Raw genomic sequence first — 11,589 nt, 5'->3', positions numbered from 1 at the left:
GACTTCCTCAGTAAAGAGCATGTGGTTTTGTGACTATGATACATAGATAATGACATAAATGCTACCTGCAGGCAATTATGTAGTTTGTGGGATTCTACAACATACCCCATACATTGGTGGAAATAATTGTATCAGTAATTAAAGGTGTACCTTGTGTCTAGACCTGGGATCAACAACTGTGGGAAACCACAGCAGGTTCAGTATTAGGTTTGGTAACCAGATTGTAAAAGAAGGAATCATGAACTACAGATATTCCTTGCCAGCAGTAGTGCCTTCAGCTGGCATTTCAGGATGTTGTTATAAGCAGTACTACCCTCAGAGATCCTTTTAAAGCATTTGATAAAGTTACAAAAGTAATTACATTTTTGTCCAGCTTTATCCAGGAAATAAGTCACCTGGAGACAGCATGCCTTTCCAATATGCAGCCAGCCAGATCCCGTGCAGACGAGCTGCCTTGTGTTTCTGAGTGCTGCTTTGCTCTCTGTGCAACTTGTGATTTCAAGGGTGAGATTGAATTTATGGCATAACAACTCATATGGAAAAAGTGCACATTAATTTCAGGGGTTGGCTGAAAGTCCTGAACATGGTACATCCATCCCAAACTCTACACAGACCGAACATTTCAGCACTGGAATCTCTTACAAAAATTACTTCTGATGCTTTACTTGATTTATGATTTAGGCTACAATTTATTTGGAAATCAGATTAATTGTGGTCAAAGACTGAATGCCTAAGTTTCCAAGGAGAAGTCCTCTCTCTTCCTCTTTCCCCCACCCCAGTTCCAAAATCTGGAAGAAAAGCCCCCAAATCAGTAAGATTTATAGATATATTTAGCTAGAAACAATTTTGCTGTACTTAATAACAGGTTTGAACAGAAAGAGTTTTAAAACTTTTGCAGTTCTTGTGACAGATCCAAACTTCCCGGAAACTGCTGAAGACACGCTTCAGATGTATGGTCCTGATTACGCTCATACTCACACGATTGCCCGGATTTAGCTGTAGCATTCAGACTTCCAGTTTACCAGAAGTTTGTTGGGGGTGATTCCCAAATGCTTCCATTCATTCAGCCAAGCAGGGCATAAACTATGCTCTAAAACCAGGAAAGCTGATATAGAATTATTTTGTTTGGATCTGTATCCCAACACTGTGCCTAGTTAAAGTGCTCAGAGGCACATGAAAACACAGCTTTGAACCACAGGAGAAAAAGTCATGGCTCAAGGATGTATTACACATACGTGAGGACTACACGGATGACTTGAGAGCTTACAGATGCTGGGGAGGAATACATTTCAGGAAGGCCAGGGCCGTAGATCATTGCCTGGCGTCTCTTCAGCTCTGTAAGCTGTTCTCTTCGGGATCAGGTTTCAGAAAGGAATGCCGTCATGGGAGATTTTACACCATGACTAAAACTGCTGACTTTCCAGCAGGATGTTTAACCTCCAGGCTCAGCACTTGCTTTATTTACTAATGCAGCTCCTGGCTGTTAAGTGGTGGAAGAATAGGAGTAAATGCTCTGCCTTGGGAGTGCATTTGTGAGTAAGTACCACTCATCAGCCCAGCATTGTAGTCTCCTCTGAAACTGGGAAGAGTCTGCAGTAAGGAAGATATTACAAGGAAAGAGCATAAAAAGGCATTAGAGTTCACTGTCAGTTCTGATCCCAGCAGAAAACTTATCTGTAGAATAGAAAATCCCAGGCTGCAATATATCTTCTGGTACATTCTTCATGCTGGGAGGGAGGATCTGGACAAGGTCCACTGCAAAGGCAACAGCTGCAGAAAGGTTTTATGACCACATGGTTCTACTAGAAACACGGCAATTTGGTGTCAGGAGATTGACTTGGGACAAACCCTCAAAACATACCTTTTGCTGTGTAGCAAGAAACTTCCAGCCAGGGGTAAAACCTCTACCTGCAGTCACACCAAAATATCATTTTTGGTGAAATAGTGGGTAGTCAATTACTACTCTGAAATATCAATAATACTGAAATGATGACAGCTTCTTAATGTCACAGAAATACCAAGACCAAGGTTCTTATTTAGCTGCTTTTTTGTAGTAACAAAAATATACCTCAAAATACAAAAGTTCAAAGTAGGAAACCTGTTAAGCATTGCTAACCTGTGCTGTGGGATTGGTTCAGTCCCTGCCAACGTTCACAGGTTCTTCATGAGTAACAAGGTTTTATCTTGAACCCCAGCTTCCTGAGTCATGGGATTTTACGAGATTCTTCCCTCTTGTCCTTCCCCTCCTGTTGGCAGCCATCATGGAAGTATTTGAAACAGCAGGGATCCTGAAGCCTGAAAAAATAAGAAAGCAGATAAACCCACCTTTCACATGTATATACCTACGTATGCATACACCCATATACCCATAAGTATATGTATATATAGTATGCATGGGTGCATCCATGTGTATCTGTCTGTGTCTGGAGGGAAGCAGACACATAACCATCTTGTGATCTATGTTAAGGTAAGGATTTCAGTTTTTGGAAGGCAGTTGCTGGCACTGCCAACCCTCTAAAAAAGCCATCAATGAAAGTTAGGAGGTACATAGCTGATTTGGAGGGGACTCAGCACGCTGCCAGACTAGACCCTAAAGGAGGCAACACACTATGGCTTGGGTCTTGCAAGCGCTTGATGCACTTGAACATTTTTTCACATAGATAGGGATGGTAGTCAGCAGGCAGCGGGAGCTACTTGTGAAGGAGCACAAGAGCTCTGGCTCTTTCATCAGGAGATTCCAGTATCCTGATACTGCACTTAGTTTTCTCACTCGTGGTAGTAGTTTGCATCATGCATTGTGAGGTCAGAAGCTAAGGATCCAAGAATTACATTCTTCCTCATGAGTAAGCTCTAGCATGATCTGGAATGACTCATCAGGTTAAAGGGTTGTAAGGCTAAGCCATTTATGAAAATACACTGTTAAATATTGACTGAGTTTTCTAAGTGGGTATTTTTTGTATGAAATGCATGAAGTGCCTCCAGTAGGTACTAAATATTTAAGTACAGTTTTTGTCAACTTTCATAATTCTATATTCTGTAGACCTTGCCTCTTTTTTTTTCTGTATCTCAAAATAAATTTTAAAGAAAAAACCAACAGAGCCCCTAAACCCCACAAATGCCAGCAAATCTTCTCACCATCCAGTATATTCAGACTTATTTAATTAACTTGACAGGCTTGGTTTTTACCAAGCTGTTTCTGTGGCTATGATAAATTATGTCTTCTAGATCTGATTATTCATTAAATGCCTACTGTGAATTTCAGGCTCCCTCATGCTTAAAATACAGCACATGCTTAATGGAATTAAGAATTAAAATGTTTCTTAATTTTAGTTAATGTATGACTTAAAATTACAGAATTTAAATTCTAAGGATGCCACAGAACACATCAATTAACTGTACTGAGCTAATTAGCTTTTATAATCATTTTTTTGACTGCAGCACATATATTTTCAGACCTGAAAGAAATGACTGGTCTGTTTATTCCTGATATTAACGTAAAAGCCTTGTTGTGATTTCAGTGGTGGGCACATTTTAATCCAGTTTTGCTGGATAATAATGAATGACTAAACCTCATTGCATTTATCAGAAAGATTGAATGATGAAATTAAGCTTTATTTTAGAGTATGGTTCCCCACTGTTTCTTGAGTGGTGTAATAAGGTCTTGAAAAGCTTGTTGCAGGACTTAGAAGACATGAACATCTCACTGCTTTGCTATAGCAATCTGCAGAAATTTAGCACTCCTGCAGTTGGGGAGCAGCAATAGAATTGAGGTTCTTGGTAGCACCATGGGCCTGGTGCAGTGCACACCAATGGTTACAGGGAGGTTCCCACAGCTTCCTATAGATTCTGGCTTAGATGGGTTAGAGCTGTGCTGCACACATTGCAGATGGTTCATTATTTTTATGTGCCTGTTTCTCTGGAGAGGGTTATTTTATTCTTTTTGTCATGAAGATGAAATATGACTTCTTTTTTATTTCGAATGAACTGCCCCTGTATGGCTGACTTTATTTTATCCATTCAGAGCTATAATAGAACTGTAAGCACAACCTTGGGTAAAATTTGCATAAGAAATTATTTGCAGTATGCAGTCAACCGCCACTTCATTGCATTCACAGGAAACCCCCTCCCCTCTCAACAAAGCAAAGATTTAAAAATAGGACTCTGCCTGCAGAGCCTGATGTTATTGCTGCTGTCTTCAGCTGCAGTCCTGTCATTTATGACAGCCATGTAGTTTGTGCAGCGCAGGCTAAGAATACACAGAGATAAATGCAATGTTTATGAAAATGCCATTCAAGCAATAAACAAGAAGGAAGACGCAGTGTGAAAAACAAGTCTAAAGGATGACACAAGCTTCTCAGAGTCATCCTGATAAATCTTTTAAACTGTCTTAGCTGGAAAGGAAAATATCCCCTGGACAATTTGCCCAAGATTTCTTCTTCACTAATAACTTCAAAATCAAAATGAAAGACTTTTCCAAGAGGTATTTTCTGCTTCAGCTGCAGTTACTGAGCTGAGGAATGCATTAATTCAAGCAAGTCCTACAGCTCACATTAAAAAAAAACTAACTAACTCTGAACTGAACTGAAAATCAACAAATTGTGGCTTACTAGGCAAACACCCATCAGGAAGATTAAGATTTAATGTCAGTAGGTTACATTTCTTGCAGCCCTTTGATCTGTGGTGTCTGTGAGTATACCTCATTCTCTCCTTTCCCTCCCATAAGTTGCTCCCTGGCATCCTCTTCTGCATGGAAGAAGCCCCCTGAGGTCATCTCATCTTCCAGTAATGTGTTTTCAAGTCTCCCTTCTCCTGTGGTGCCTGTAAGAAAACAGCTGGTGTTTAACAGCTCGAGAGAGGCACTTGTAAAACAGGAGCTACATTAAAAGCGTAAGAAATAGTGCTGCATGGGTTTTTACATTTTACAGTCTCCCTGCTCCAAAATGAGTACGGGGCTTGTTCTTTTAGACTCTCATCTATGAAGGGCAATTCAAGTGCAACATGGAGCATTAAGAACCTGTGGGAGGTTCTTATAAACATTAATTAAATATTTAAAAATAATAATATGTACACCCAGCCCCAGTTAACTGAGGCTGGTTACACAAGCACCCGTTTTGCTGCTGGTGGACTTGCTTCGCTGCTTGGCAAAAACAGCTGGAAAATACATTTTTCTGATTTGTTAGACTAGCATGTGCCACTGCCAGTTGCAGAGAGTCATATGAATGATGTTTTACAGTCTGAGAGGGAAAGTCTGCTGGAAGCCATAGTAGGCAACAAGAACTTACTGGCAATAAAATAGTCCTTAAATGCTAGATGTTCCTCAGTATTGGACTGAAGTGGCTACATTTAAGTCACTGTCTGGCTTTCATGGTGTTCAGGGCAAATTTTGCTATTCAGTTTTTGAGTAAACAAATGGGGCCAGTAGTTAGGGATGGTTTCAATAAAGAGCTATTAGTATATCTAATAAATAGATAGTTAATAGATCACGGCTTGCTCAGTGTTGCTCAGGAGGTAAGACAGGGCAGAAAACCACAGCAGGAGTGTTCAAGGCCAGGTTGAATGGGGCTTTGAGCAACCTGGTGTAGTGGAAGGCGTCCCTGCCTATGGCAGGGGGTTGGAACTAGATGATCTTCAAGGTCCCATCCAACCCAAACCATTCTGTGATTCTAGATGATTCTATGATATGGCAAAAAAATCAGGCATTTCTTTATTCTCTCTCTGGCCCTGCCATGGTGACTCCATGTGTGTCCCACACAAGTTGACTTAGGGCAGAGGAGATAACACCTACCTCTCCATGCTGCCATGAGATTGGCTTCATGTTTGTAAAGCAATTTGGCAAGATTAGGAGCTAAGTGCTATTTGGGAGCCCTATGCTCCTGCCTCTGACACCACGTCAACACCCACAGCTTCAGCAAGCCAGCAGCAGAGAGATGCAAGCAGCCACTCTTCTTCCCTTATTAATGTATGAAGCCACCTCTGTGGGGCTACTCTGTGCCTGTCATTTTTAATATGCAGCTGTATATATTTTGTTGTCTTTGACTGGTTCTGCGGTCATACTTATATTGAGTGGGATTATCTTTTGTGCAGCACATATCAGTACAAATAAGAAAAATGTGTTAAAAGTAGAAGAGCAGGATTGTTTTGTGCTTAGTGTCATTTCTCAGATGTTCTACTTGCCAGCCTCTGCTCCTTTTGGAAATAGGAAGCGTCCTTTCTCTTTTTCTAGGCATCTATGATTTTTCCTGTGCTTATGGGAAAAGCAACTGGACAATGACCTAATTCAATGCAAATGAAAGGGATTTCCCAGCAAAGGATGGTAATTTGCACAGTGCTGCAGGTATGTGAAAGCACTGAATAGCCACCTGTGGGTACTGAGAAGGGAAGACCTCTGCCATAACAAGAGCTATAATCACCTTGCACATTCCCTCATTGCCAAGAGCTGGAGCTCTTAAGTGCCATCCTATTTATATATAAAATCTATTATGTTTCTGTCTCTTGGCCATTTTATCCAGCTATTCCTGTCAGCCCTTATTATTGCTGGCCCTTAGCAGCAAGTCTTGAAAACAAATGCAGTTCCTACAGCCTTCCATTCATGAAACTGTTGGTGGTAGAGGACCCTGTCTGTAAAGAATGAAAAGGAGAGAACAGCTTATAACAATATAATGAAATGGGCTGTAGGCCCAGCATCCCTTCTCAGAATGAAACCAGGCATCCTCTTCCAAACACAATGCCTTACCTCAAAGTAGACTCTTAGGTATCTTATTGCTGTTACTCTGTGTCGTGGAGATGCTGACAGTCACTCCCATTTACATTTTCACATGTTTTTCAGCAGACTGATCAAATAGGCAGGTTTTCAGGAATAGATACTATACATTGTGGTTTTGTAACAGGTTCTTCATTCTCAGATGTTAACTTCTTCTAAAGCTTTATCACTTAACACTTTTATCAATCTCTTCCCTTCCCAATAAATTCCAATGGTATATTTGTGCATTCCAAGTATAAGTTTCTTCAGTGGTAGAAATCACCAGATAAGGTAAAGCAAAGCAAATGTAGTATCAAAACAACTAAAAGAGAAGATTCTGTTAGAGTAGTGCAAGATAATTCTGATTTTCTTGCTACACATGATGATCCATCCAGGTATGTGGGCTGCAGAGGAGGGGAAATGTGCTTTTATCTTGTTCTGGGCTCATGGGCTGTTCTCATTCAGCCTATCAGTCATGATCCCTCAGTTTAATGTGTTTAACCAAGACCTGGTTGTCCTGCCTTCTGTATTCCAGGATGGTGATGATCCTTTTCAAAACCAGATGCTTTTTGGCAAGATTCTGGTGCTGCTTTTTTATGCTTTGTGTCCAGCAGTGGAACAGGGCCTTCTTTGAGTCTGATTTCAGAAGACCTGAAAGAGGAATCCCTGTGAGGAAAGGAAAGCAGAGCTTTCTGTAGCTGCTTACTCAAAAAGCATCTTGTTTGCTGTTGGAGGCAACAGCATTTTCTGTGTTTAGCATTGTCACAGGATGACAGTATCAAACACGAAGCTACTCAAAAGTTGTGTGCCTGTCACCATGTGCTTGTTTAAATACTTGTAAAAGTAAACGATTTAGCAAAAAAGAATATGAACTGTAAGTGCCAAAACCCTTTTGCTAGTTTGTTACATCTTAAACTGCTTTTTGTGCTTGCTTTTATGGCTAAATTCAAGACTTTCTTTGGTATTGAGACCCCTCATTCTCCTGGCATGGGCCACAAATTATGTACATAGTGTGATGACAGCTTTATATAAATACTCATTACAAGACCACTACAAGAGGTATGGAATTTAAGTGCATCTGAAGCCAATGTAAGTAGCTGCAGAAAATGGAGTGGGATTATTGCTTGCAAATGTCCTGGGCACATGGGGGACCACTTGATGGCACAGGTTTTCTCGTTAAAGTGGATCTTTGGTACAGCATTCACAGTTTTTAGGTTCAAAATGATGGAGGGGCTTGTTACAGTATTTCCGTAAATAAAGTGGAATAAAAAGCAAAATACATTACTTCTGAGTAGAAAAATAAACATTCTGGGCATCAGCACAGTCTTTCAGACAGACAGGCTCCTTATTTCTCTCCTGAAGAGAGCTTTGGATAGCATTTGAAGAAAGATGAGGAATGGTAATGATAAACTGATGATAAACCTCTATGAACTAAGAAACAGGACATAAAGTTATGAATTTTATGGATGAGTAAGAGCTGAATCACCACTGAGACTTGAATTGGCAGACTTTTTGAATCTGTATTTCAAGTGAAATTCCAAAATGAGAAGTCATTCCAAAACAAAATAATAAACTTTGAGATTTTCCATGGAGGGAGATTTGTGAATTTATATATATATATATATATATATATATATATATATTTTCCCCAGGGCAGCATTCTAAATGACATGTTTGCTTGTCCTTTACAAATTCTTCCTTAACGTCTTTGAACAGCTAATAGCTCTGGCTCCTTACCATGCAGTGACATGGGAAGCTCAAGAGTGAGGAAACCGAAAAAGCCCAAATTTCTCAGATTTTCGGACTGTTGTGAAGCCCAGCTCTTGGAAGTCCTGGAAAAACCTTCACATGAGCATCTGGTTTGGAACTTGGAGCTGGGTTACTGTGGGATAATTCATACAACGACATAGACTAGTCACGAGGGCCTTGTCATTTAAACACTCTTAATTACTTTTTTTCTGCAATAGCTTCTGCTCTTCTCCACATCCCACATTGCAATCCAGGGCTACTATGTTAATTGGAAGTATATTCCTGTGTGTGAAGTGGACTTTAATTAGCACCTAAGGGGCACATTCTGGTGTCCTGACTCATGTGGCATGGAGGCGTACCTCAGAGTCACTCCATCACAGCCTGTGGGACTGCTCATGAAGAAAGGTGCTTCCTGGACCAGATGAAGGCTGGCTGGGAAGCTCCAAGTCACCTAGATGGGACAGGAGGCTCCACTGACTCTCCAGCATGCAATGCCATGGCCTGGGGCCCTACAAAACAATAGTTATACTAACGCTTCCAATTATTTTGCTCGACTAATAGGTAACATGAGTGGCTCCAGATCTTAAATCTGTGAGCAATGTAGAAACACTGTAAAAATTGGAATTGCAGGCAGTATTGTAATAAATTAATAACATTGACTATTACATGAGTCGTCTGTGAAAGGGGGCCCTGAGTTATGAAGACAGACACCAACTGTGGGGGGTATTATGGAAAATTAATATTACTGTGGCATAATACTACTTCAGTTACAATAAAAGTGCTGCAGCTGGAAGTGATGGGAAAAGTGGGAGGGGCATAACTCCACTGATTAGCATAATTATATCTATGCATCTGATTTCCAAAGGCAAGGTAGAATTGGTTTCAACTTAGTATCAGCACCTCCTGCCAGCCATGCAGTGAGACAGCCCTGAGCAGACATCCCAGCTCCCGTGCCATGGCATGAACCTCGCAACCAGGGTGGAAGGAAACAAAAGGCGCTGATTAAAACAAAAAGCCTTTGCCAGCAGGTTCCTTGATCAGCATATAAAAGGTATAATAAGTTGTAGTTTGTTTAGTTGTTTTTTTTCCTTAATGCTATTAATCATCTTTCAAAGCCCTTACAAAATGCACTTCCCTGATGATATAAAACACCCCATCGAGCACCACTTCCCTGGCTTTTTCCTTATCGTAAACCCATGTCACCTGAGGAGCAGGGGTGCAGATGTCACTGAATACAGCTTCTTTGGCGGTTACTACAGAATTATGCCTGTCACTGTCCTTTTCATGAACATCAGATGAAAATCCCAGCAAGAGGAATGCGGGCCAAGTTATAAATCACCTGGGCAGTGTCCCAGTTGCACTATCTCTAAGAGGCATGTCCTGCTCATAATGACAACTTGGGATTAAAACGTCAGCAAGTACTTCATGAAAGCTGTTATCTATGAATTATTTCATAACTCCATAGAGTATGAAAATATGCTCTAAAGAGTTATTCAGACTTGAGAATTATTATCTTAATTGTGCTTAGACTGGAGAAATACTTATGAAGCACTGAGATTATTGATCTCCCCTGAATGAGCTCAGTGGTAGTGAAGTATTTTAAAAGGCTTTAGAATGAGGACAGAGCTGAAGCTATTTAAACACAAAGTCCAGCCTAAAAGTATTCTAAGCGACATGTCCATCACAAATGTAATACAGACATACATGAAAACTAAAATTTATTAATTACCTGTTTATTTTCCTGTAGTATCAAAATGTTGTGCAGGATTTCATCAACACCAAGTATATTTTACATTGTTAGAAGACAGTAAAATGTTGTAAAACATCGCATGAATAGATTTAATGTCTCCTGTAGAACCTGACATAATTCATATAACGTGAAAAGACTCTGTATCTGCCAATGAAGAGAAAGCCAGTCCTTAAAGTTCTCTACATTTTGAAAATTATACACTAGCTATTTTTTCTACACAAAATAACTGTCCAGTGTACATCCGCCTGGGCAAAAAAGGGTCATCTATGATATATTTCTTTTGGCCAAATAACCCTTAGCATGAATGAATGTACAGCAATTCATTTATTGTTCAAAACACAGTGACTGGGTATAAAGGCTCAGTATTCAGGATCAGTATTTACCATTTCTCAGTGGTTGTTGCTGGACTGATGCTGCATTTACAAATGGAAGCAAATCTTTTTTATCCTTTTTAATGGCCAGCCTTGCAATCTCAGTTTATGATTTAGGAGACGGCTTTGAGACCTTTCCTTTTAGCACAAACCCCCCCCCAGCTGCATTGCCATCACCCACACTCCCAGCCCCATCTCCCCTGCAGTGGCAAACAGCAAGCTCCCTGCTGCTAGAGCACAGACCGTTGCATCTGAAAACAGGCTCCTCTCTCACCGAGACACATGAAGGTGCGTCTATCTCAGCCAGTCGCACCAGTCAGAGCCCACTGGCAGGACCACACCTGCCCATCATTCACATCATTTCTGACACTGAAGAGACTCTGAACTTTTCCTACCTGGCAGAGGTGCAAGCTGGTATGCTCAGCCTGAGCAGCCATACATAGGAATGGGGAGATGGCCACCCATCTCTCTTCACTAACTCATCAAGGAGGGCAGGTGACTAGCTTTGATTAATCACCCATTTCATAGATGAGTGAAGCCACCTGAGGCAAATACTTTTCTGTGTGCCTAAGTGACCAGCAGCCTGCTACCTGCAATTCTCATCTCCAGTCATCCCTTTTGATAACACCACAATACTATACATGAAAGAAAGAAATACTATTTAGCTTAAATGATTTTTCAAGCTGATGCAATGCCCTTTGCTATATGCTTGATGGTTGAAGGGCAGATGAGTCCAGATCAATTTTACCTAAAATGGAAAAAGCTGCTTTTACAGTTGTCCACATTAAAATACCCAACCTGGTCTATGCTGGAGCAGCTTACTGATGCACGCTTTTCATTTGCACATCAAAGAGTTGAATTTATTGTTACACAATACTATACACCTTGCAGAATGGTAGCAGGATATTTCGAGGCAGCTCCCTTTCCTCTGGATTCCCCTCCTTTATATCCTGCCATGCTGCTTTCATCTGTAGCTGCCT

General features: G+C 40.7%; 1 long non-coding RNA gene across 3 annotated transcripts; it reads right to left on the bottom strand.

Annotated features, from left to right (window-relative positions):
- Positions 1 to 596: 596 nt before the first annotated feature.
- On the bottom strand, positions 597 to 11,082 carry LOC136012683 (uncharacterized). Of its 3 annotated transcripts, none has more exons than XR_010611897.1 (4): positions 11,005 to 11,082; positions 6,734 to 7,390; positions 4,697 to 4,818; positions 597 to 2,295 (listed from the first exon to the last, which is right to left on the bottom strand). It is a non-coding gene; the product is annotated as an uncharacterized LOC136012683 (long non-coding RNA). The 3 variants fall into 3 exon arrangements; XR_010611896.1 differs by having other exon boundaries at positions 6,734 to 7,405; positions 11,005 to 11,070; XR_010611898.1 differs by lacking the exon at positions 11,005 to 11,082 and adding an exon at positions 8,848 to 8,956.
- Positions 11,083 to 11,589: the final 507 nt, after the last annotated feature.

This window comes from Lathamus discolor, chromosome 4 (assembly GCF_037157495.1).
Source record: "Lathamus discolor isolate bLatDis1 chromosome 4, bLatDis1.hap1, whole genome shotgun sequence".
NCBI lineage: Eukaryota > Metazoa > Chordata > Aves > Psittaciformes > Psittacidae > Lathamus > Lathamus discolor.
The sequence above is the reverse complement of the archived record's forward strand: the minus strand, read 5'-3'. Positions and strand labels throughout refer to the sequence as shown.